Source organism: Strongylocentrotus purpuratus, unplaced genomic scaffold (assembly GCF_000002235.5).
Source record: "Strongylocentrotus purpuratus isolate Spur 01 unplaced genomic scaffold, Spur_5.0 spur5_scaffold_7, whole genome shotgun sequence".
NCBI classification, from domain to species: Eukaryota; Metazoa; Echinodermata; class Echinoidea; order Camarodonta; family Strongylocentrotidae; genus Strongylocentrotus; species Strongylocentrotus purpuratus.
This window is the reverse complement of record NW_022145613.1, coordinates 17832369-17860271: the sequence shown is the minus strand read 5'-3', so window position 1 is coordinate 17860271 and position 27903 is coordinate 17832369. Positions and strand designations below refer to the sequence as shown.

The 27903-nt window shown below is 39.5% G+C and overlaps 1 long non-coding RNA gene across 1 annotated transcript; it reads left to right on the top strand.

Moving 5' to 3' along the window:
- Nucleotides 1–2021: 2021 nt before the first annotated feature.
- LOC115919727 lies at nucleotides 2022–18324 on the top strand. Its single transcript, XR_004061979.1, has 4 exons — nucleotides 2022–2359; nucleotides 7838–7967; nucleotides 12774–12850; nucleotides 18007–18324. It is a non-coding gene; the product is annotated as an uncharacterized LOC115919727 (long non-coding RNA).
- The last annotated feature ends 9579 nt before the right edge of the window (nucleotides 18325–27903 follow it).

Genomic DNA, 27903 nt, shown 5'->3' with positions numbered 1-27903 from the left:
CTCATGATTTTTCGTTTTTATTAAATTAGATGCCGATTTTCACATATCTGGCGTTCTCAAAGTACTACATTCGCCATCTGTGTTGTTTTGTGAGCAATTGATATGAATAGTAATCATAAAAGGTACGTGTCTTTAACAAATAGGCTGCTTGAGTCGACGTTACATTTACAATGATTGATGGTAGGTAGGTGGCTAGTATATGCTGAAATATCATTGCTTAATACGTGCATGACATTTTCCTTACGGACAGCTGATTCCTACATTCCTCCCCCTACTCCCCCAAAACTTTTAAAAGCGCATCAGATTTTTGGGATGCCTTTTCCGGAACAAAGGGAAACACTCTGACATGTAAAACAAAAACAAACACAAAAGTGGGGGGGGGTATCAGAGTGCTATAACACTATATATAATTTGCTGATGTTCCAGAATTTATGCGTAGATTTGGGTAGTGATATTTCATTGATATTCGTTGTAATCAATGATGTACATTTATTTGGATTGCTTTATCCTAAATATGTATTAGTGGATATATGAATCTGAAAATTCTTTGATAAAACCACTGCCGCCTCCCCCCCCCCCCCTAAAAAAAACTTCAGGTCTGACAAACAATAAAAGGTTTAATCAGATTTCGGGGTGCCTTTGTTAATCTAAATTAGCCACAGAGGGGGTACATTTAAAAGGCGGCTGACCTACGTCGAATGGCACAATGATGTACCAGATTTTGCCGGGAGGCACGTGATCCGCCACTGCATGCACCTTTTCATAATTTTCTTTGCAGGAGTGAATGACCGAGGTCAAAGCCGAAGCCAAATACAGTCAGAACTCAAAGAGTGCACATCATCGGAATATAATTAGAGCGATGGGACGACCATCTGCTTCTGGTCTGTATACAGACGGGATGAACGCACGAAACCACGAAAACACCATATTCATGAATGAATGATTTCTTTCAAAATCAGTTCGGGCTATTCCTTTCCCGCGGCCCAACTAGTTTGGGCATATATCACACAGATTATGAACAACATGTGCCATACGTATTGTTTGATGAGTAGACCTCATTCTGATCGTTTTATATGTTTTACCTTTGAGTGCGTGCGCATGTGCGCGCTCACCCCACAAATTCACCTAATGAAATTTCTGACGTCATCGAAATATTATTTGACAAATAATTAGTACTGGTTGCATAAGACTAATAAACGGAAGTTTGGTGTGATATGCATTATTATTATTTAATTGTGTTTGTTAACGCTCAGTCTAAGTGCACTGCTAATCTCGTTTCATTTTTCGTCACTTCGCACGAGTGACAGTCAAAATCCAATAAGTACCAGAGGAGGAAGTGTAAGGCTTGCGTTAAACATCATGTGCATTAAAATATTTCTATTGGAATAGGACTTGTTTAAGTTAATCCTACATATTAAAATATATTCTCAGTTTATAAGTTTGTATTTCATGGATAGCTTAAAGCGAGGAGGTTTGTCTATGCACCTGGATTTAAGTAACCTGAGCTGAATGATGCAAGCGATTTCTTATCCTCCGCTACCAACAAAGGGTCTCGTCGTCAAGACCATGGATGTGACCCTCAAGTTAACCCTTGTAACTTGACATACCGGATTATAATACTGCAGGGGTTCATGTACATGTAGTGAGAAACCCGTTTTCGTTACGAGACCTATCATCATGAGTCATGACTGTCGTGCATACCGGCATCTAATGCACAAGCCGTCATTCTTTATTACTGCCCTGTTATACTGTATTCACAATAAATATATTTTGTTTAAAAAAATGTATTTAAATAAATTTGTAAAGGTCTTCCATCATATACCAGGTACTGTCCATACCGTGCGAACATATATATTTTCATGAACAATCGCATACATGTAGATTGTGTAGATTGTTTAATTTAAACATGCCCTTATAACTCATTTGTTCGAAGCGGCTTTCCAGTAGATTTAGATTTACTTTCACACAAGTGTAGTTGTTCATTTTTTGTGTATTTTTGTGTACCGGTACTTATAGTTTTTCTTCTCTATGCGCCTCGAACACATTAGTCATGTGGAGTTGGCGCATTACAAATACGCTATATTATGTAGCTTTAGCGCTGGAAATACTGTTTGTTTCATGCATTTATACTTTGTTTGATAACCATAAAATATAGGTTATCGTTTTTCCTGAAATATATTTTTCATACCTTAAAAATTAATTAAAACGAATGAATTTAAGTTACTGGAACACTGCCAAACGCTAATCAAATTGGCAGCATCTATGACCTGCATATTTTTTTTAAATGGTGGACTGCATGGATGGATTATATTTTCGTTGATATGCAGGCATTGTAACAGATGTAGAATCTTCTGCCAAGGTATGTTGTTGCATTTCGAAATAGAAACCTAGCTAATGCTATCTTACACAAGAAAAGAAACTGCATTTACTAAATGTCGCGCGTGAACGCAATATGCCTGGTAAACAAAATGGCAGAATTCTGAATTCAATTGACCTATACGCTACGACTTACATACCGTATCCTCTCTTATCTTTCTCATGCGAAATATTCTTTTTTTTTGCGAACCTTGTAGCAATCTCGGTACCACCAATATCATCGTGCACATATCTATTGAGATTTTGTTGAATCAAGTTTGTTTCTGCTCTCATTTATAATTGAAATAACAGTCTTATATTGAGTAGCCACGTTTGCTGATCTTGTCATTATTTGAGTCGTGTGTTGCTGACTGTGATATGTCTCCATTGATAAAGTTACGTTATTTCAAAGCCAGTTCAAACAAATGCATTCCTATCATGTTTGCGAAATGTGATCATACACGTCTGGTACTACCAGTATATTTAAAATTCAACCATTATATTGTTATACTTTATAAATCCACTGCAACCGATACAGTTGTAGCATGGCATGTACTGTAAGTCTAATCATGACATTCATGCAACTCGTTTGTCTCATTCCCTTATAATTATACTCTTCTATAGCTAAAAAAAAAAGTACCTAGAGAGGCACCAACAAAATAATGGTGAAATATGTTTGGGTCTCATGCAATACGTATATCTTCCATTGCCACTGGACATACGTTTCTGCATTCCTAACAATGTTTATGTGAATAGCGATTTGGTAATTTGGATTTGATTTGACTGGTTTAATTGTTATGGTTTGACTAATAAAGTTTACATTTAAAGCATAAGAAATGTCAACACTGAAATACAAATATAAGCCCATACCTTTACAGAATAACCAATGAAAGCTGACAACCCTAAAAAGAAAAGTGTGGTAGTTTCACATCATTTAAAGATTATATAAAATGCAAGACTTCTTTTGATGTTATAGACAGCAAGGAATTTTTTTTGTACATGTTTAGTTACTATTTACATACTTATCAATGCTTATCAATATTGGAATGTGACTATTGTATGTTTTTAAAGAGAATTCCAAGATTGTATGTCATTAAAATAAAAATATGAAAATATGAAAATATGGCTTTTCACTTGTATCATGTTTATTATTGGCGAATCCAGGGAGAGAATAGCTGCCCCCTAAATTGCTCCCAAAACGAGTGAAAGAAGAATTGAGAGGAAATAAACAAAAGAGAATAAAAATGGAAGGAGAGATACAAAAAGAAGAAGGAATAACAATAATAGCGTAGCTAATATGGTCTTTAGTATATATGCCCCAGTGTAATTAACTGTACAATATGTTAAATAAAACGAGCCCCCAATTTCCACCGTAAACGTGTTCAGACTTCTGCAAACCAAAAAAAAACTCTATAGATTTTTACTGGATGCCTTTTGTAGATAGTTCTAGATTCAAAATCATCGTGCAGGAAAATAAAGAGGTACAAGATTATTAGCATTATCGTGGTCGCAAAGAAAACGAAAGCAAAAAGTTGGAGTGAAGTGGATATTTCACCTGGCTCTATACGTTTCAAGTGATGTTTACTCAACGACCTTGTCACAAAAACTAAGTTCCGAAACTTAAAGCAAAAAATTGTTGTTTTTTACAAATCAAAGTCTGACGAGTGCAGGATACGGTTACCAGTGGCGGATCCAGGGGGCCCGGCCCCCTCCCCCCTGGGAAAAAAACGTGTAAAAACACGTTAATTTTTTTTTTTTTTTAGTTGCCCCCCCCCCCCCCCTCATGGGGGGTGGGTGCGATTTTTCAAATTTTCGAGGGCAAAAAAAATAGTGCTCACTACCCCCCCCCCCCCCCCCCCCGACATCGGTTTATGTTTCTCATCTCTATGAGCGAGATATTGGCCGGCACGATTTTCAAATTTCAGCACACTATATTTCAAACTGATTTCAAATTTGGGCCCCCTCCCCTAAGAAATCCTGGATCCGCGCCTGACGGTTACGGTCGGAGTGTATTAAACATTCAGAAACTTCAGGCCAACGATACCCAAAGGTCCTCGCCGCTGACAATGCAAATTAGTACTGTAAATTTCTGTAGTTTTAATAGGAATATGAAAGAAAAAATTCGAATAAAGGAAATATTGAGAGAAAAACAAGTCTGTACCTTGTAAAAAGGACACACCCATGTTTGTTTTCCCTTTTGAAATGAACGCATTGCTGAATTGATTAGAAAGAATCCGTAACCAAGCCGTCGTCCATTAATATGAATAGGGACTTTTAGATTTGCACGTCGACAGCTTTGACTGCAACGTGTGACGTCATTTTAAGGCAGTGCGCATGCGTCACGTCGTCTCAGTCGGCGATCGAGAATGCGTCAACCTTGATTTTCCTAAATCTAGTACGGTACTAAATATATATGCCGCGTGCGCATAAAATATACAGTTCATCAGGTAGACAAAGGAACATCCCTTCCCTGCTATTATGTAAAAATGTGTAGAACAGGTGTCACATGCAAATTCACCTGTTCTACACATTTTTACTTAATAGCAGTGAGGGGATGTTCTTTTGTCTACCATAGCAATTGTTGAGGGTAGAATGAGGAACTGTATATTTTTCCTTTTTCTTTGTCCGTCATATTCATAGCGTTACTTCCTGCATGCATGTATATCATCGAGTGTAATCTAAAAGATTTCTAATTGTAGTCAACATGGGCAGTTGAGTACGTTGACACGCATGATCAGTCGGCGTTCGTCGTGTTCTCGTCCACTCAATCTAAAAGTCCCTATTGAAGCTCATTTAGCCCCTTCTTCAAAAATAATAAAATTTGAACGCTGTAAAAACAAGTTTATGACTGAGAACTAAATGAACAGTAGGACAACCGAATCGCTTGAATATAAGAGAGAGACAGGAAGAGAAAGAAAAGGGATTAGTTTTGAAAGCTAAATTTGAAAATTTCACCCGGATAATATATTAAAGGAAATTCTGTTTGTCATGGATGTGGTATAAAAGCAAGAGTACATTAAATAAACAGAGGAAATGACTTGATTTATTCCAGTAGGGGCATTCTATCTTGATTTCGGAAAATGTAGGGGAGGCCGAGAGGGGGAATGCATCCGCCTGCATTGATCCCTGGTTCCGCCCCTGTTCAATGCTCTTATAGTATATACTTTAACTATCATGCCATAGTATAGCGAAACTGAACCCTACTTCTAAACACTTACATGCTTAAAGGTATAAACCAGAGTTGGAAACGCCCCCCTCTCAAAAAATGAAATGGAAGCTCTTGTTAACAATCATGTGAAAGAATATGTTTTGACTAATACGTGATGATACAAATTTTGCCGGGAAACCGCCTACTGATTGACATATTTGGTAAATTATTATATCTATCCGGACCGGATAGATATCCCACACGTGTCGCGTAGTCCCATACATCTTTCTGTGTACAGTGTTTGTAATTTTACCAAGACTGGGCCAAATTTCTTATCATTTTGATGATTCCAGAACCTTGCAGTACACACCAATATTTATATGCTAGATGATCAACCTTTTCTGATCGATTCCACAACGTTTCTTTCACAATGCAATCGAATGACCAGAACTGGTCTACAAGGGTGTCGATTTGAATCCGTGGTTGGGGGGGGGTGATAGGTGCCAAAATATTGTCGGCAATGGGTCAAAGCAACCAAGAGGTAGAAGCTTGTGGCAGGTTGCACCCCCTCCCCATGCGCGTAGCCAGGATTTCATTTTAGGGGGCGGTAGTGAGCACGTAAAACGTGCGAATCACTAACAGCTACTTACAGACCTAGAGGGCTGGGTGCAAGGAGGGGAGAGTTTTCCCCCTCCCCGCGAAGCGCGGAAGCTTTGACGTTTCATTAAATTATTAGAGAAAGAAGACGATTCGATGTACCATCCTCGACTCTTAATCCTTAAAGTTTAAATCAAGTTCCCCTTTCTCCGCGCGTAGCGCGGAAGCTCTGACGTTCCATTAGATTACTAAAGAAAGAAGACGATTCGATGTACCATCCTCGACTCTTAATCCTTAAAGTTTGAATCAAGTTCCCCCCCCCCCCCCCTCCTCCGCGCGTAGCGCGGAAGCTCTGACGTTTCATTAGATTATTAAAGAAAGAAGATGATTCGATGTACCATTCTCGACTCTTAATCCTTGTCTAAATTCAGTTTCCCCCCTTCCGCGCAAAGCGCGGAAGCTTTGACGTTTCAATAAATTATTACTCTTAGTCCTTATCTATATTCCTTTTCGCCCATCCAGCGCTGAGCGCGGAAGCTTTACCGTTTCATTAAATTATTAGAGAAGGAAGACGATTCGTTGTATCGTGTCCTTGTCTGAATTAAGTTTCCCCCCTCCTGCGCGAAGCGCGGAGATTGATTTTTAATTCACGTCTGAAATCATTTTCGCCCATTCCGCGCGTAGCGCGGAAGCTTTCACATTTCATTAAATTATTAGGAAAATAAGAGAATTCAGTTTCCCCACATGATGTACGTATGGAACGTTCGTTCGCAAATCTTTGCATGCACAGCCCGAGTGGTGGGTAGCATGTTATCTCCCGGCAGTGCTCGTCGCAATAGCTTCTGGAAAGGAATTGTATATTACTATTTATAAATCACTTGTATGAAATTGAAAATAAGTCATGGTTAGATTTTATGGGGGGGGGCTAGCGCCCCAAGCCCTCCCCAACAGTACGCCAGTGACGTAGGCCTACATCGGATTTTCAATGAAACAAAAATAAGTTGTGACATAATAATCTTTCTCCAAAAATGAAAAATGTTTTAGGAAATATCAGGAAATAAAATGAGTGAAAAAACACAAATAAAGATACAATGACGTGAATTTTAAAAAGGGTGAATGGAAACAACATTACAACTAGTGAACTATCTTATAAGTCACACTAATGTCCGAAAATCTTTCTCCTTGTCTCCGATCTCATCACGAATTCGGCACAGAGTTCATCTACGTTTACACTGTCCAGGATTATCTGATGTGCATTGCAGATTGCTACTTTTGCGCTTCGCGCTTAACATTTAGCTCGTTGCTTTTTAACGCTGCGTCTTTGCATATGGCGCACTGCATTTCAATGATGCTGTTGATTGAACAAATTGAATAAATTTATTAATTCCTGATGAAGCTGTATGAGTGAGAATTCAATTTATTCTTGTCTCATATACGGTTGTCTCATTTACTTCGTATATATGTATGTATTATGAAAATGAGATAGCAAAATGTGAATATTGATGGTCTTCTTGCGAGTAATAAACATTAACTTTTTCTTTTATTTTTAATTTTTTTTAGGGTGAATTATTAGGGGGATGATTGTACAGGCCATCCCCTCCCCCCACCTGAAATATTGGGGGGGGGATATATCCCCCCACCCCCCCCCCCCCCGGGGATTGACACCCATGCTGGTCTATATCTTTAACCATTGTTCATAATATCTTCTTCTTTTTTTTTTACTTTTGCTTCACTTAGAAACTTAAAGACATCTCTACGAACTGCGTAGCTGTGCCGACACACTCCAGGCACTATGATCATAAACAATCAGATTGCAAATTTGTACCGACGGAGCTTTGACAATGTGTTTTCGAGTGAAGATGTTCAGGTAAAATAAAACGTATACTAACATGTATCAATATTCCATTGATTTACTTGGCCCATATAATTGGTACATTATAATACACGTATATAATTGTGACTGCATTTGAGGTTGAAGAAAATAAACAATAGAAAAAGGGAGCATTTTTAACATGTATTCTTGCATCAGTTGCTCCGTTCATTTCACTCTATATTTTCACGTGAATGAAACAATTCTCCTCTCAAGGCAGTAACATTTGATATGTTAAGACTTTCTGACGTTTTCTAGAAATCCAGACTCTGAGAACTAAATTAACATTTCTTGTCATAAATATCTAGATAAATTAAATATCCAACAGCTTGACATAAATCATCATATCATTCGCTATCAACACTATATTATATCTAGAAAGTGACTGGATATAATGGACTTATACATACACTTTGGCCTGGGGCTGACCTACATATAGTGCGACCTTGTCATTCACCTTGACATATATTACAACTTCACTCTTCAATAAACAATACATGAATCTTCTGTATATATTCAAATCATGATTTTCAACCAACTACTATAAATCTACCTCTTAAACATGACAATTTCATGTGCAATAATCATCATCTTCAAATGTTATGGCATACAACATATGTTATCTTTTAACTTGAACTTATTTCACATAGGGTTAGGCCTATACAAACAAAAATGTTGTATTTCCCTTTAGGTGCCAAAACATGGGTCGGTCGGTCGGAAATCTTTTTTTTTTTCTCTCTCTCTTTTTTTTTTTCTCCCTCTTTGGGCTGATATTTGGCAGTTTTTAATGCTTTCAATTTTTTTTATCTAAAAAAGGGTTTTAAAAAAATTATTTAAAAAGCCGTCCGTAGATTTCAAGATTTTTGGGTCGGTCGCAAAGGGCAATACACCATATTTTGTTTAGGCCTTATAGCTATGGCCTATACATGTTAAGCTCATACAAGAATGGAAGCGTACAATGTATGGTATATGGAGCCAGTGGCGTACGCAGGATTTTTTCAAGGGGGGGGGGGGGGTTAACTTTTTTTAATTTTTCAATCGGGCCGAAAATTTCGCAACGCCTCAGCCAGCCGCTGAATAAGCGGGGGGAGGGGGGGGGGGGTAAGAGCACATTTTTTTTTTTTTTTTTGGTCCCAACAATTTCGCAACGACTCAGCCATCCGCTGAATAAGCGGGGGGGGGGGGGGGTAAGAGCACATTTTGTGCGTGTGTGTGTCCTAAAATTTGAACATTTGGGGGCGATCGATATTTCGTTTCGTTGAGGGGGGGGGGGGTAAGGTCAGCTTTTTAGGGTCACCCTTTTATACCACAATTTTTCATTTATTTTTTATTTTCATTATTATTATTTTTTTAATATATAGGTTTTCCCGGCCAATTTCGTAAAAGCAGCAATCAATTTCAGTAACTTGCATTCATGTTCGAGCAAATTTTCTCCACTCGTTCCTCCCCTGTTTCATTTTTAAACTTGTTGCATTCAATTTCGTTTCGAGTCACCGAATTTTCTAAACATGCACATTCAAATTAAAGCTTGGTTCTGTCAATTTGGAAATGCGTAAGGGTCATTCAATTTCGCCAATGTTGAGTGGGAGGTGAATTCTTTGGCGAATTGCGATTTCATTTTCGTTTATGGGCAACCTCTTTCGCAATCGGGTCATTCAAATTAAAACTAGACCTCATAATCATAGTATGAGACTCGATGTTCATTTGGATATTCAGTATTTCATGTTCAGTTATTTATTCTTTTTCTCTATGATCTTTTCTGACATGATTTCACATTATATAATCTTCTTACTTGTCTGATATATTTATATTGCATTTTATGTTTTCTCTGTCTTTCGACATTCTTTATTTTTGTTGAAACATCTCTTTATTTATACCTTCATATTTTTCATTATAAATGCCTTAGGGGTTATTTTTAAATGGTTTGTTTTGATCACTCTTGATTGAGTAAGTGATCTTTCTTTCTTTTCATTTAACATCTTTTTCTTTATTCATTATTGTATTTTGTTCCCATTATGTCCATGTATATTAATCCTGAACTCTACCTCTGTCCAAGATCTGTTTATTTATAGCTTGTGATTAGAAGAGAAGTCACATATTGTGCACCTTCTCCCGGGACAGTTACCTGTGTAATGACAGAACGAATACGCATGTCATTCCTCCAAGTAAACTTTGCATGAAAGTATTCAAACAGAAGTATATTAAGTGATAAATTAACATCAAATGAAAAGCAATGCACAAATGTCACATATGTATGCCTAATCACGAAATTAAATGCACGAAGACATACCACCGTCTGTCCGGCGCGAATTTGAATGCTCTTTGCACGCTATTCTAAATTGAGTGCTCGTTTTGCACGTCTCCGTGACAAGAGTATGAAATCGCTTGCTACTAAATCAAATTGAATGACGCATTTAGCTTTTTGAATGTTGATCTACATAGGCGCCGGAAGTGGGAGGGGGGGGGGGGACAAAACGCATTTTGCCCCCAAAAAAGTTAAGGAGAAAAGAACATAACAATAATAAAAACCTGAATTAAATCATATATAAAATTCCATTAAAAGAAAAGGAAAGTTTACAGGAATTAAATTTCCTAAACATTGCGCATGCCTCCTATATCAATGGAGATTTTTTTTTTATAAAAGCTTGTCTGTTTTTTGTTAAAGGATGAGAAGACATGAGCCCCTGAACGCTGGCGTACTGATGGCGGGGGGGGGGGTCATTTCTCATTCGATACCTGTAATTTACAAATGTTGCTGAAATGACATGATTTTCCGGTATTTTTTCTCAATTTTTTTGTAAGTCATACCTTTGTTGGAAAATTAAAAATTCCCAAATTTACAGTCGGGCGAAAAATATGCTTATTTAGAAGCCTTTATGTCATGGTCGGCAAAATGGCAGGACTCGGGGGCTCGAGCCCCCCCCCCCCCCCCCTCACATTTTGAAGAAGTATGTTACAGAGAAGAAAAAAAGAAAGAGAGAGAAAAAAAAAATGAGGTAGTCACAAAATGAGGTATTAAAATATGACCGTAATTAAATGCCTAAAACCCCAGAGCTTACGGGGGTTCCGCCCCCAGACCCCACCAACGCCGTAGGGCGGTCCCCTGTATGCTCATTTGACCGTAATTCAATACCTAAAAACCCCAGGCTTCCACGGGCAGTGCCCCCTGGACCCCACCAAGGGCCCTAAGGCGGGCCCCTGGGTGCTCATTTGACCGTGATTAAATACCTAAAATGCCCTGAGCTTTCGGGGGCCCGCCCCCTGGACCCCACCAATGGCCCTAAGGCGGGCCCCTGGATGATCATTTGACCGTAATTAAATACCCAAAACCCCTGAGCTTCCTGGGGCTCTGCCCCCGGACCACGCCAATTTACGCTCTACCTGATCGTTAATATACTCCACTTTGAAAAACGTTCCGCGGGGCCTGCATGTATAACGTGTAAGAGCGGTGGTGATGCAGATTTTTCTCCTGCCCCCCCCCCTCCAAACATTTTTGCTCATTACGTCACTGCCCCTGGAAGGTGAGCAGGCACGTAGCCACGGGGGGGGGGCATGGGGGGGCACGTGCCCCCTAAATTTCCAAGATCGGTTGAATTTTTGTAGACCCCTTTTTTTTACCTCGATCGATTACATGTATGTGCCCCCCCCCCCCCAAACATCAAACTCTGGCTACGTGCCTGAAGGTGAGCCCCCTGGAATGTTTGCCCCCCCCCCCCCTCCATCCCAAACTGCTTCCGGCGCGCCTGTACATAGTCATTAATTTCGCACGAACTTGAATGAACGTAACATTAATTCGGATGCTAAGTTTACGAAGTTGGGCGGGAAAACCTAAACCTTGAAGGGGGTTTCCTCCAAAACACACACATAAAAGAGAAAAAGGGGGGTTCAACCCCCAACCCCCCCCCCCCCCCTGAGCCATTGTCATGTAATCTACACTTGCTGCAGTAAGATCCAAATCGAACCTATTAATTTGCACCATTAGCATGCATTATTTTGTAACATACATCATTCATGTAATAAACTAACATCTCTGCACTAAATTGAAGTACTAGGTTCGGGTTCCAGGATGCCCTGTATTTGAGGAAATTATGAACTTAATTCAGTCCCATGTTTTCATTGTCTGCCCCTAGCCCCCATAATGTACAGTCGTGATTCAGTGGCAAAGCAATGGCATCATAACTGCGAGGCCGTAGGATCAAAACCATGTCGATGTGCTAAATTAGTGCCCTTTTGTGAGGCATTAATCCTCATTAATGTCAGTTATGACTTTAGGACGTAGGTTCCCTAGTTGATAAGCATAGTTTCACACACATGCTTTTGCAGTCACGCAAAACAAACACTCGAAAATTATTATTCAATAAAATCTGAGAATGTGTACTATTATCATTATCTATTAGGAATAAATCATTAACAAAATCATTCCATAAATTGGGGTAAAAAAAAATAATTCCACCTTTATGACAAACAGTGTATATAAAAAAGCAACTTGAGTAGACAAGTACGGTCGCGCACACTGCAGAACCCAAGTCTGACTCGTGTGCGCACGGACGTTTTTATATTTTTATTTATTTCTTCCTACCACTAACTAACTGGATGTCGTATTAACGCGTTTTGAGGTGGATTTATACCTTCTGGCTGTACATATTTTTGTTTTCCTTGTAGATGATTGGTTTCCTTTAATTCCTTCATGAGGCAATCAATATTTTACTTTCAATTCTTCTTAAAATACCATGGTAAATTATATACAGAAATCGTTACCTACATGGATAACAAAGCTTTATATATGCCTTATTTCCCCCACAGACTGCATTCCTGTTTGCTTTATATCTTTTACACCTGGAGCATTTGGACTCTGACTTCGACAACTGTAAAATGCATAAGTAAGATTTTTTTGTATTTTTGGAAATGTTATGACAAATCTATTGAATAGGGACTTTTAGATTTGCATGTCGACATAGTGGACTGCTACGTCGACGTGCAAATCTAAAAGTCCCTAATGTACCATCAATATTATGAATAGAATCTTCAAACGTGTCTGTAAAATTACATGAAGAATAATGCAAAGCCTTTTAATTATACTTTCCCCTTGAGGGTATAGACCAGTTCTGGTCATGCGATTGCATTGTAAAAAACATTGTGGAATCGATCAGAAAAGGTTGATCATCGAGCATATACATGTACGTGTGTACTGCAAGGTTCTGAAATCATCAAAATGATAAGAAATTTGGCATAGTCTTGGTAAAATTACAAGCACTGTACACAGAAAGATGTATATAGGACTACGGGATATCTATCCAGGCCGGATAGATATGATAATTTACAAAATATATGAATTAGTAGGCGGTTTCCCGGCAAAATTTGTATCATCACGTATTAGTCAAAACATATTCTTTCATATGATTGGTAATAAGAGCTTCCATTTCAATTTTTGTGAGGGGGCGTTTCAAAAACTGGTCTATACCTTTAAGTAACAAGTTTAATCCTGCTAAATAGTTTGCAAGTATATTAGTGGTTAAGGCTATTTGCATTTGGGTCATTGCTTTCTATGAGTTTGGGTTTGGGGGAGTGCCAGTGAGAATATTTATGCCCTGTCGTTCCATACATTTATTTGTATCAACGTTGTTTGAAGATCGCATACTGTCTAAGCCTCGGTTACAAATACCATTACGAACCGCTACAAACGAACGATTTTCAGACCATTTCGTATGATCTTCATGAGAAGGCCGTACGAAACCAGCGTTTGTAGACTGTTCGTAGACCGTTCATTAGTTCGCAGACTGGGCGATGGTCTTATCCAAGATTTTTTTTCAACATCGTACAAAACCCTCTCTTTGTAAGGCGGCCGTACGAACGTCGTAATAACGTCGTAGGAACCACGCAAGATCTTCGTACATTTCGTAGGAGCCTTAGAATTCTTACGATGATCGTGAGAACGGCTTTAGTTGTTCATAGAGGGCTCTCACGGCGTTCGTGCGAATGCCTTACGAACGGAGATTTGAACGACTCCAGGTGTTTGTATAGCCTCGGTCACAAATGCCCTTTCGAACTGCTACGAACGCCGTACGAACGACTTTCAGACAATGAAAATTCGGGAAGACAATGGAAAAACAGGAAGATTCGTACGAACGCATCGTTCGTACAACCTTTGTGACCGTACTTTTACATCACGGGTGGCCAACCCGCGGCCCTCGAGCTCTTCTGGTGCGGCCTGCGGAGCTTTGAAAAATTAATAATAAAAAAAGCTCATAAGTGAAGTGCGGCCCGCATAGCAGCGATGAAATAAGGTAAAACATTTACACACAGCTATTTCCTTTCCGTAATTTGTTTTCATCAAGTACAACATATTGACTCGTCACTTGGTTGATACAAAACTCGTCAAATTCCCTCTCATTAAATTACATTAACATCACTCGCCGTGTTAATTTCAGTTTGTAATTTTCACACGCAGTAACGTTTGTAAATTATACATATGTTGTGAATCGAGAAATATGTTTAAAATGTATGTTTAAAATTCCCTTCCCTTTACACCGCGTTCAATGAGATGTTCAGTGTACAACTGATAAAGTTAGGATATTCTTTCTGCTCTATCCTTGATTTTGTTTGAAATAACAACCAACATGGTATCGAGACCTGGGAAGAAAAGGAAAATTTCTGATGAAGACAGAAACTTCAAATCAGATTGGTCTCTGAAGTATTTCTTAGTAGAAGAGAAAGGTAAATCACTTTGCCTCATTTGTCACCAGAGTGTGAATGTAATGAAGGTTAACAACATAGCAAGACATTATTACACGCTGTATCTAGCAAATTATGGAGAGTTACAGAGTGAGGCTAGAAAACAAAGACTTGACAAATTATTGACCGGTCTGACTTGCTGAAACTTGTCCATCAAATGCAGCCCTAGAAATCACACTAAAAAAGTAAGCCTGATTATTTTTCTCCACTGATGTTTTTGTTTGCTTGTTTGTTTTTGCAAAGTTGCAGGTGTGTACACGAATTGAGTGTGTGTGGGGGCGGGGGAGACTACCTACGACCCGCCAAGTTATGCCAATCGTTAGCTGTGGCCCGCGAGCTTTAAAAGGTTGGCTCCCACTTAGCCGAGTTGTATTAGCGAGTTATGGCGAATTGTGGTGAGTTGCCTCAAAGAGGCACTCGCAATAACTCGCGAACAATTCGGTATGGCTTAGCGTAACTCTTTACAACATTCCAAGACTCTCCTCGAAGTCGCGAGCGGTTCCAAAATTTGGAACATGTTAAAAAAAATTCCCCGATTCGTTGTTATTCGAGGTGAACTCGCCTACACTCGTAATATTCTCGCATTACTCGTGACAAGCTTGCGCTGCACTCTTCATAACTCTTAGCAACTAGCCACTTGATGAAGAGTGCAGCGCGAGCTTGTAACGAGTAATGCGAGTATATTACGAGTGTAAGTGAGTTCACCTCGAGTAACAACGAATTCACCTCGAGTAACAACGAATCAGTGAAAATTTTGGACATGTTCAAATTTTTCGCTGTTTCGTTGTAGCTCGAGGAGAACTTGCTTAACACTCGTAATATACTCGTGGCAACTCGCCACCTTATGAAGAGTGCAGCGCGAGCTTTATACAAGTAATGTGTGTATATTAACTTGAACTTGCTGTTAGCATATTTGTTACTTCCTTTATCATAAAAGCAGTCATGTTCACCGAAGAAGTCTACAAGTTTTTGCTCTGTGGTGGCATCGAAGTCATACTTTTCCTTTCTTAGTTTCCCCGTTACCTCATCTTCATCGCTATCAAACTGCCGTCTTGATGGTTCTCCCAGGCGCGAATCCAGGATGCCGAGTAGGCCTCTCCCCCTCCTCCCCCCCCCCCCCCCCCCCCGCAAAAAGAGAGAGAGAGGGAGAGAGAGAGAGAAATGAAAAGAAGGGGAAAAGGGGAAGGGGAAAAGGAGATAAAGGGAAAGAAAGAAAGGAACGAAGAAAAGAAAAAAAGGGGGACCGAAAGGGCCTTGCCTCCCAGTCTGTTGCCTTCCCCCCCCCCCCCCCATAAACAAAAAACAGAAGGAAGGAAAGGGAAAGAAAAAAGGAAAAGAGGAGATAAAGGGAAGGAAATAAGAGGAAGAATAAAAGAAAGGAAGGGGTTTAGTTTTCAATTTTCCCGCCAACAAGGTGTAGATCCGGTGGCTCTGCCCCCTGGACCCTGACTAAGGCCCTAAGGCAGCCCCTGAATGCTTATCTGACCGTAATGGAGGCTCCGACCCCTGGACCCCACGCAAAGTAGTGTCCTGCCAGTATCACAAATAAGGTATCAACATATGCTCATCTGACGGTAATTAAGTGCCAATAACCCTTTTGCTTCCGGGAGCTCCGCCCCCTGAACCGAACCAATGGCCCTAAGGCCGATCCTAGATGCTCATCTGACCGTAATTTATTGCCTAATACCCCTGAGCTCCTGGGGGCTCCGCCCCTGGACCCCACGCCAATTATTGTCCTGCCAGTGTCACAAATAAGTTATCAAAATATGCTCATCTGACCGTAATTAAATGCCAATAACCCCTGAGCTTCCGGGGGCTTCGCCCCTTGACCCCACAGTTTTGCTCGTTACACCACTGCTGGTCACCGTTACGTACCAATATTTTAATAGCATAATTTCAAAAGAAATCCTGGATCCGCGCTTGGGTTCTCCCTCCTCCTCGTCGTCATCTTCCACCGCCTCCTCCCGGACGCTTCCGATGGCCATCATTTCTTGATATTGTTGTTGCTGCTCTCCTCCTCTTTCTCCTCCCTCCTCATCTCTTTCCTTACGTTTGTTTCCCTTCCCTCTCTTCCCTCTAACAAATTTCCCTTTTGGTCCCATATTTCTTCGACAGGAGATGCACCCTCGACGAACACTATGAACAGAGTGAGGATTTGAACTTCGCGTGCTTGGCATTATAACCGCTAAAACCTAAAAATTGCATAAATTGTGTACATACACCTTACGAGCACCTTACGATCGCCGTAAGAGCCCTCTATGAACAACTCGAGGTGTTCTTACGGTCATCGTAATAATTTAAAGCTTTTAGAACTGTCCCTCGACCCTACAAAATGTATGAAGATCTTGCGTGGTTCTTACGATGTAATTAAGGCGTTCGTACGTCCGCATTACGAAGAGAGGGTTTCGTACGATGTTAAAACAAATCTTGGACAAGACCATCGATCAATCTGCGATCTTACGAACGGTCTACGAACAGTCTACGAACGCTGGTTTCGTACGGCCTTCTTCAGAAGATCTTACGAAATGGTCTGAAAATCGTTCGTACGGCGTTCGTAGCAGCCCGTAAGGGTATTTGTGACCGAGGCTTAACCTCTGTTATAAAGGACACATCACACCCACTTTTTTTCACATTTAAACGCTCAGGAATTCGCTGGGCGTACCAAGAACACGAAGAATCAGATTCAGAACTTCATTCAATTCAAATTGTGTCACATATACAATGCAAACAAAATAAGGAGGTCTCAGTTGTGAACAATACATGATGATTTTAAACTTTATTTAGATAGCCTTGTTTTACCTTTTACGGGTTGTATTCATTCTTGTTTTAGCATTAGCTTAATACCCCTCTTGCCATCACCACACGGTATCATGTTTACATTTATGTTTACATTGTATGTAACAACAATATGAAATACATTTATTTCGGCATTTTATACGGACAACAAAACTAAAGTCTTGAATTAACATTTTCATGTTGACTGTTCAATTTCATGAATACCAGTTTAACTTTATAACCGGACGCGTGTATATTGAGAGAGCTTGATATTATAAACGTTCATTTGTTCAGCTAAAACTCTATTCCTTTCAAAATCTGATGTAGAAGAAGAAAATCATGTAAACCAAACTCAGGTGTTTAAGTACGCAGTCATGGTAATCAACCTCCTTAGAATTTATTAGTCCTCCATATCCATTTTTTTTCTTTAGTTTTCATTTCTTTCATATTGGGCTTAATTCAGTTTACACGTATTCTGCATCTCGCACTGTTTGACACAAAAGTGTTTTTTTGTGTATTCCTGACACAGATATTACAGTGGATTGCGCAAAGAGCATCACACTCACATCCCCGAACTATCCTTCGCTTTACCCCAATGATGCATTTGAGGAGTGGTCCATCACAGCACCTCTTCAGAGGAGGATCCTCGTCACTTTTAATGACTTTAGCCTGGTATCTCCAAATGATTTTATTTACATTCAAAACAGGGATGATATAAAGCAATACACAGGCTTGAATAAGGAATTTTCTCCTTATCTGACGTCAGGACACACTCTTCATATTGAGTTCACCTCATCTCGAAGTGGCAGAAGGAAAGGATTCAATATTACAGTCTCCTGTACCGATCTTTCAAGTAAGTTCACTCATTAGGATCAAGATATGAAATAGCATTATGGAAATACTAATCTAGTTTGCACGCAATGATAACATGACCCTCTCTCCAGGTAATCTAATTAATGTACGTTATTTGCTTTTATTCTTCTGTCATTCGATACGTTGTAGCACGATTTGGTCATGATTGGTAAATTTCAGGTGACACGATCTGGTCTCCCGTTCATATATAATCCGATAGGATTGTCCCATTGAGTCCACGATAGGCTCTCGATGTGACACGATCATTACGATCATCCGATTCGGGACGATCGGGTAATAGCGGATACGTTTGGATACCTCCCGATACGTTCATCACGAACCGATGCGCTCTGTTGCGACATGATACGATTGTGGTCGCGATGTCTTTCACGATGAGGATCGAGAGTGATCACGATTCGAGCTGCGATTGTACCCCGACAGATTATATACAGGACTACTGACCGAGGAATTCATTGTTTCTTGAACTTTTACTGTGTGAACGCTACAACCCACAACCGTTGATGATGACAGGAGTTGAGGATGATGACAATGCGACATTTGCACTATTACTGTATGCTAACAATACATTATCGCCAGAGAAGAAGACGAGCAGCAGCCAGACCAGACACAGCCCCAACCACAGAGTGCCAGGAGACCTGCAGTTCTGGGTGCGACCATGGCTCACAGAGGAGAGAAGACAACATCTTGGCCATTTCTCCAGCCTCCTAGACGCCCAATAGAGGCTGGAAGATTCAGTAGCGTTCCAAAACTACACACGGTCAACACCACAGCTCTTCGATGAACTCTTGAATAGGGTGACCCCAGGAATCAAAAGAGAACTCACCAGTTTCCGACAACCCCTCTCACCAGGACTGAAATCGGACTGGAATCTCACCTTGCCACTGGAGACAACTATCGGTCCCTTGCGTATGCCTTCAGGTGTGGAGTGTCCAGCATCGCAGAGATGGGTCAAGACGTACGCTAGGCACGTGTGCAAGTGTACAAAGATGAGGTGAAACATCCCGCACGCAATAAGGGCCCAAGATGACTAACACATTGCTGTCAAGAAGCCACCCTACACTGGCAGCCTCTACTACAATTACAAGGGCTTCTCTTCGATACCACTCCTGGCTCTAGTAAATGCAGATTGCAAGTTTGTGTGGATCAAGGTTGATGGAAAAGGACACATGTCAGATGCTCAGATATGTGGCGACTCTGAGCTGTTCAACGGCCTGGAAGAGGAAGCCGTGGGACTCTCTCTACCCTGCCCTTTGTCTGCAAGCCCTGATGACCACCAAGGCATGCCCCTCTTCATCCTGAGAGACGACGCCTTCGCACTCACAACTACAGACTCCCAACGTGCCTCCTCAGGACTCTTGAGCAGAAGCCTAAAACTGTGAATGATTTGGTTGAGGCGGCAGTGGTTTTGCACAACCTACTGAGGCAGAGGCTGCAAAGGAGGCTACATGTCTGGCATCCATCGTCTCAATTTGAGGGATCAAAAAATAGAATATCTCCAACACAAACTTATCTTGGCTGTTCATGTCAGTAATGGCATTTCCTCCTGACCCACCCTTCTCGGTGTATTTCTTTAGCCGAACCATCATCGTCCTAATGCTTGTGTACCATATTTTAAGTTTAACCACAATAGTTTTTATCTTGGCAGCCTATGCAGCCCCTGAGATCCTCCTTCCGGGTGACATCCTTCAAGCATGCAGGGCGTTTGCTGTAGAGGACCTCATTTCTCATGAGGAACTGCTTTCCTATTATTGCTCGTCCGTAAAGGCAGTTACTGTTTTCTTTCTCTTGGCTTTCTGGGTGGGATCGTCTCCTCTGCCTCCTCTGGTGCCATCTCTGGCTGTAGTGGTTCAGGCTCAGAGGGTGAAACAATCTGACCATTTCCCTTCTGGTATCTGGCACCCTTGACTGGCATCTCGCCAATGCTCCGAACATTACTAGCAAAAGCAAGTTGACAGTAAAGATGTGCTCTTTCCAAGTGTAGATCACTGAATGAGGCGCATGTGTGTGTGTTTGGATTTTTGCAGACGTGTATCAATCAGATATGATTATTTACGTCTGGGGACAGACCTTTTAACTTCACCATCCGAAAGACGTGACTCAGCTTCGAGCCTGCGTCCTCGGCATTCAATCTTCAATTGTCCGGTATATATATATATATATGGGCGCGAGAACTCGTTGCAGATCGTTAACTTACGTGGAAAAGCGTGACTTCTCGTATTTAATCGCATTTACTAGCATCTGCTCGTCATCTACTCCCAATTTCCCACATATCTCCTCTCCAGCGCATCCAAAATTCAGCAGCTAGATTGATCACATTAAGTAGGAAATATGACCATGTATCACCTGTTCTTCGCTCACTTCATTGGCTCCCGGTCCGTTCTCGCATTACTTTCAAAATCCTACTTCTTTCATACAAAACTAGAAATATCGCAATCTGTATTGTCGCGCAATGCGAATGTATCCCCCGGCAGTGGCAGCAATTTTGTGTCATACTTATGTTCGAAGGAACAAGGATCCCCTCTCCCCTCCCTGAAACAAAAGGATGCGTAGAGATCGCCACTAGTGGATCGGACTATTGGCAAGACTAGGAGCAGCATCACCAAAACAATATGTGTGTACATTAGAGTATAATGCATCGTTGTAGAAAATTTGAAAGAAATCTGTCAAGAAATATGACATGCAGAGCGCACACTAGACACCCACCAAAATATTACCTTTTGACCCTACAAAACACGGGACACTGGTGGCAGTTAGACCACATGCTAGAGTGCACATAAGACATCTATCAAAATATGACCTTTGACCTTAGAAAAGACAGAACACTGGAGGCAGCATCAGGCGCGGATCCAGGATTTTTTAGGGGTGGGGGCCCAAATTCCAAATCAATTTGAAATTTATTGTGCTGAAATATGAAAATCGTGTCGGACGAAAATTCGCTCAGTGGGGGTGGGGGGGGGGGGTGTAGTGAGCACTAATTTTTGTTGGCCCTCGAAAATTTGAAAAAATGCACCCCCCCCCCCCCTTCCTTGACCGGCAGAGGGGGGGGGGGCATCTCCAAAAAAAGGTAAAATTAACGTTAAAAAATGTAAATATATACATTTTTTCCCAGGGGAGGCCCAGTCTACATACATACATACATATTGATATTTATATAGCGCCTTTATATAAACATGCTCAAAGTGCTTTACATTAGTAAATAAAAACAGAATAATTATTTTGCTCTCCAAGTGTATTACACTGTAAAATAACAATTACAATGAATACAACTCAACGCAAAGCGTAGCATCCCCTCGCAGGGTACAAATGGCCTATATACAATACGTCAGAACAAGTTACCTCCATTGGACTATACAATTATACTACTAGGCAAGGAAGTTAACCACATATTCACATATATAATTAGGTGTTTTTGCATATTTAATGAGCTACGACCTTTCATCTTTGATCAACATACTCAGAAATCGAAATTGGGCTGTACATGTACTTTGATACCATGTACCTTCATATCAAATTTCATTAAAATGTGTCAAACATTACTCAATTTATCGAATGGAAACCAGATTTGCATATCTAATGAGCTATGACCTTTGACCTACATACTCCGAAATCGAACTTAGCCTGTGTTTTGATACCTTGAACCTTCATATCAAATTTCATTAAAATCCGTCAAACATTACTGAAGTTATCGATCGGAAACCAAATTTGTTACGGACGCACGGCAGCGTTAATATATCCCCTCCGACTTCGTCGGCGAGGGGGAAAAATTGAGTTTTGAGACTTCTCCCTTTGATCCTCCTCTTCTGCCAGATCCCTCCGTTCATCTTTCTCCATGCAACTAATTCACGGCCCACAAACAAAAACACGTTATGGTGACCGTGCCTTTTCACCAATCGTCCCCGCCCTCTGGAAAAAACTCCCACCCCATATTCAAAATGCCCCATCCATTGAATCATTCAAAACCCTTCTCAAAACCCACCTCTCGCAGGCTGCGATCTCCCATGAAATGTGACGCTCTATCGCTTACCGTTGCTCACGACCTGACACGAAAGACTCACGAGCAGATACAAGTTGATAATAATAATAATAATAATAATAATAACTAGAAATGCAATCGTGTCACAACGATATGCGTGCAATGACGCCATGTTCGCAGCACATCTCAACAGAGCATAGTGTTTGTCTGAACCAAAGTTGATCAAGATCACCACGATTTGGAAGCACGATTAGATGCGATATGACGCGATGATGACGTTTGGAAATTAATCGTGTTGATCGTAGACATTTTTTTAACCGTTCAAAACTTTCGTATGATCAACACAATTGCCACGACTGACCTCGAGATCTGATAATGACAGTATCACCACGATTACTCCATGAAGACCAAGATTGCAATCTTTCCGCGAATCGTTATAGCATGGACCTATTACGGATGGACATTCAACGTGATTCTTTCTTTGATCCAATGATAGTCACCGCCTTCTGATTATGTGCATCTTAATGAGAACATTCAGCTGTTTTAACGACTGCGTAAGCATTTTCGGTCATTGACAAAGGAGCAGTTTCCCTCTCTTGGGTTTTGTTTGGATAGTGTGCTCTGTAAGAGTGTGTCTTAAATAAAAGCATCCCCAATGGGGAGCAGCAAAGTTGAAAAGCAGACGATTTTGGTGATATGAAATGTATTATTACGGATACGCAAACTTTCGCACACACCTATGACCTTATAAAACAATTAGGAGGCCATGATCTGTATCAGCCCTGTGCGTTGTAACTCTGAAATATTATGAGGAAATAGGGGGAAACGGAATTTTAAATCACAACCCCAAAATCCAAAAATATCCTCTATCTGGTAATATAAACATGTTTTTCAAAATAAAATGCATGTACAGTACATGGAACAACAATTTCCGATTATAAGTCAGAACCGCACATCGATTTTCCATGATTTAGGCGAGTTTTTATCTTCTGCGCATGTAGATTAACATGTGTAAAATCACTATCTTGATTCTGTCCCGGCTTATTGGCGGCGACCATGATGAGATCAAAGAGAAGAAACATGTAGGGAATGTTATTGAGACGTCATTGACGGAGACAATCACAATGAATTCGTTAAGAAAACGATGAATGTCCATCCGTAATAGCTAGGTCTATGGTTATAGTGGGGACCTAGCATTATGTTAATATCTCGCTCTTTCTAATATTGGCAATATTCTCCTGCTACTCTGGCCTATAACATAAAATTCCACAATATATTGTATTGTAATCTATTCTATTTATATCTTATTGTACTGGTTTTGTGAGATAAAGTCAATGAACAAGCAGCTAAAAGATGAAATTGTTTAAGTTACGAACAACATGCTCATTTTATTTTTTAATTGTTCAATTACTAATTACATTGGACGGTTGCATATATTGTACATGTTCACGTACTTACATTGTTGATCGAAATTTCAATTCATAATTTATGTTTACGTAAGCGCTTTATTATTCGGTTAAAGTTCCATTCGGGCTAAGATTTACGTTTGCAGTTGGCATGATTTTTCACCTTAAGTCAATTCTTTGAAGGTCTGCAGTACTAATATCGAAATATTCTCTCATTAGATTCCTTTTCTGGCCGTTTAATGGACGGTGCTTCACCAGCGGAAGGGTTCCTCGAGCTACCCACACAATCTGGTGAATGGAAGAGAGTCTGTGAAGACAGCTTAACCGAGAGGGTGGCAGAGGTGATTTGTGGAGAACTAGGCTTTCCTGGTTTCAAGGAGATCTCATACGACAACTACACATGTGCTTCAGATCAAGACAACTGTACAAGAGCTCCAAGTTGCAATAAGGGTTAGTATATGCAGTTCTTCTCAATCTTAGAAGAAAATTACTCAAAATTCACACTAAGATTACAACAAATATATTTTCCGAAATATTGTCCGAGTGCAAATCTCTATAGTCGATTCACTCTGTTTTTTATAACTTTTTCTACAGATAAATATCGTCTGGTGGATTGCACAGCTCAATCTTCAATGTGCTCGTCTGAGAAGGGCGTCAAAATAAAATGTCATGGTGAGTCAAGATGGCTCTTGTTTGTCCTGATTTCTGTAAAATAAGATACATACATTATGATTATTGCTTATGATACTTTTTCAACCTCTCTTTTTAATTGTTGATTAGTTTTTCGTGCAAGACTCTAAAAGCCTTTTTACATAATTAAATATTTTTTAAACCTTAGAAAAGTATAAAATTCCAAATCTGGTTCCATGTAAACGATGATATTGAATGCGGCCTTGATTAAAGGTTCTATGAGAGATAGAGAGAGATAGATAGAGATAAAGAGGGGAGAATCAGAGAGACAGAGACAGACAGTTCAGACAAAGAAGGAATAGTACATGTACCTCCTAAGACTCCCTCCTCATCATTACAAGGGTTTGCTTATCATCATTTGACTGAATATTTTCAGATTGACAACCTTTTATTCCCCCCTCCTGTTGTCTTGTGCCCATTGTGTGCTGAGCCTATTGTCGATGTGCTGTAGTCTTGTATTATTTCTCATATTTTCTCCTTTCTCACGTCTTGTCTAGTCTCGTCTCTCGTTTTTTTTTGTGTGTGTAAACTTCTTGCTTCTTATACCACCTTTTCTCTATTGTATTATTAGGTAGTCACAAATATGTACTCCTATCATGTTTATCTGGCCCAGAGGGGACCCTAAAACTTACTTGCTCTGCTTTTACTAAGGTCTCCTCGACTTTCTTTTAGTTAACTTTGTTTTTATCATTGCCATAATTGCTTTTGTTTGCATTGTAAATGTGTAATGGTCTAATTTTATGCTCTATGTGACATTTGAAAGAAAGACGAATAAACATCTTATCTTATCTTACCTTGATGTTCGTTTCTACATTCAAGTATCTTGTTGGGTTTTTTCCCCCTCAGAACCCGGATACAAAGGATGTTTTGAACTCGAAACCGTGACATTACAGAGCAGCTCCAGATTTAAATTCTCGTCGACAGCACATTGTATATATTTGTGTAAAACACACAAAATCCGAGCTATCGCTATTATGGATCAAACGGGATGTTTTTGTTTCACATCTGCCGACGTCCATTTGGAAGATGCACTGAAGTGCGGTGAAGAAGTAACGTCGCTTTCAACATTTTCCGTTTACGACGGTAGGCATATGCAGACATTATTTAATACGATCGCAAGTTTTCCAAGATATAAACTAAAAAGCATTTTCAAAACTCTACTGTAAAGCTTTAGAAATCATATTCCGATAATGTTAAATTTCATTGCCATGTTGACACATTTCGAAAGGTAATGCACAAGACTTTTGAAGTTGTCTTAGGTTAATTTTTCCAACGTCTTATTGCAGGATATCATCAAACCTTACATTGGTATTATGCTTACATTGGAATATTTGCACTGTAATCATCTATATTAAATTATGTCCAGAACGGAGCAAAGAAAAGATGGCAACTATCTTGGAAATCTTAAAATCAAACTGATAATTGTTTGTTTGTATTTAAGCATGCATATCATTGTGTTAACATTTCAAGTATGTCTTGGATTTTTGTTGTGTGGAGAATTTTGCAAAGTACCATAATCACCTTTCAAATTTGAACAAATTCACAAAACATATTCCATTATATTTCATTATATTTCACCTCTGACGAAATCAGAGCCGATGAATTTCTCACAATATTTAGATCTCATACCTCTATTTTATAGCCTCTGTAGGTTTCTGTGAGGAGCTGAACGACACGATTGGTGGATCTTGGGATTCTAACATCACGTGGTTTGGTTCTATCGTTCATCTTACATGTATTGATGTATACAGTCTGAAAGGCAATGGAACCCTGCAATGTGTGCCGGGATCATCACCATTGGATCCTGTGTGGAACGATTCAAAGCCAGATTGCATAATAGATGGTAAGTGACGAAAGCCAACCCTTTTTAAAGAACGTATAGTGGTGTTTCGAGGGTTTCCGGCGTAAAAGAAAAGCTAAACCTAAAGCTCATTACTATGTTCCTTTATCCATTCATTTCGATTTGATTTAACAAATTCCTTGTGGAAACCGTCCAAAGACAAAGATATATACAAAGTTTTACAGAGTTGTAGTATGTAATAGTTTATAAAAGAATGCTTTAACCAAAAGCGGAATGAACAGTTATAATCTATGGCAGGAATCAGCAAAACATTGGAAATAAATGGATATTTCTGGAAAGCATTAACATTTAAGAGAATGGTTATCTTTGACGATTACGCACAAAAACATAATACCTTACAATGATTTACACTACATTTTGGTCTTTAAACAATTTTTTTTCCAGTGAATATTATTTATTATAAAAAAAACAACCAGACAAGACTGAACTATAGAAAAAATATACAAGATACGCGAGAACAAAACACTCAATAATCGATAATGTGAATCATGTTGATTTTTTTCTTCATTCTTTTTTATTTGTATTTTCTTTATGGGATTCCATAGGTTTTAGGGAGGACCATTTTTTCCCGTAAGCCTTAATAATTTCAATACCCATCGCAAGTAAGCTAGTACTGCCGTTATACAATTTCATTTGGAAAACAAAAAAAGACAGATTTTGAAGAAGAAAAAAAGAAGAAAAAAATACAAAGTAACAAACATTTAACAAGATTTTGTATTTTATTGTATCTGTTTCAAGACATCTCCAGAATAATTATATCTTGATTTATTTCATTACCAACAGGTTCTTCTACACTGTTGGATGTAGATTCACGTACGTTCTCTAGTTATTTTCACGTCATTCATGCACTAATGAAGTCCCATATCTATAAAACCGTACTCGATCGTAGACTAATTACTTCAAGAGAAATACTAGTTCTGGAAAAGGCGAAAATTAATTCCTGACTACCCTCTTTCTTTTTATTGTCATGAAGAGCAATTATTCATATTATAAATTAAATCCTTTGATATTTAAAAACTTGTAGGGTTTTGCACGCCTCGGCTGCACAAATTCCACGTGGTATTCGTTCTGACTGCAGATCGTTCTATAAAAGGTTATCGACTTTTTTTAATAAGTGGTAGAAATCTCGAAATGAAATATAAAAACTCCAAATAGTTCCTGAAAGAGGATGGCAACAGATATCGGTACTTGCGCTGTACAGAAAATATACACTCTTCAAATTGAGAATAATAAAGATAGCGATATCTTCACCATGTTTAACAGAATGGTTACATGCACGAGAGAAAATGTCTGTACTGGTCTATTGGATTTCGTCTCAGCAACGTTTTCACCAATATTAACTGAAATAAGCAACAATTTCATAGTACCGTTGCGTTCGCTGGTGCCTTCATCTTCGTAAAAAGCGAACACTTTAGCGCTGTGATTGTTTGCACTGTATCTATGTATTTGGCTGATCTACTTTTTCGTTCGTGTTGTTCTGATCATGTGAAAATTACAGTTTTGAAGATTCCCAGTTGTGATAATTAGTGAAATTACAAAGAAATTTTGATTTTCTGGGACAGGCTAAGATTTTGTTTAATACATCAGTAATTGATCAGTGTCCTCTTAACTTCTTTATTAAGC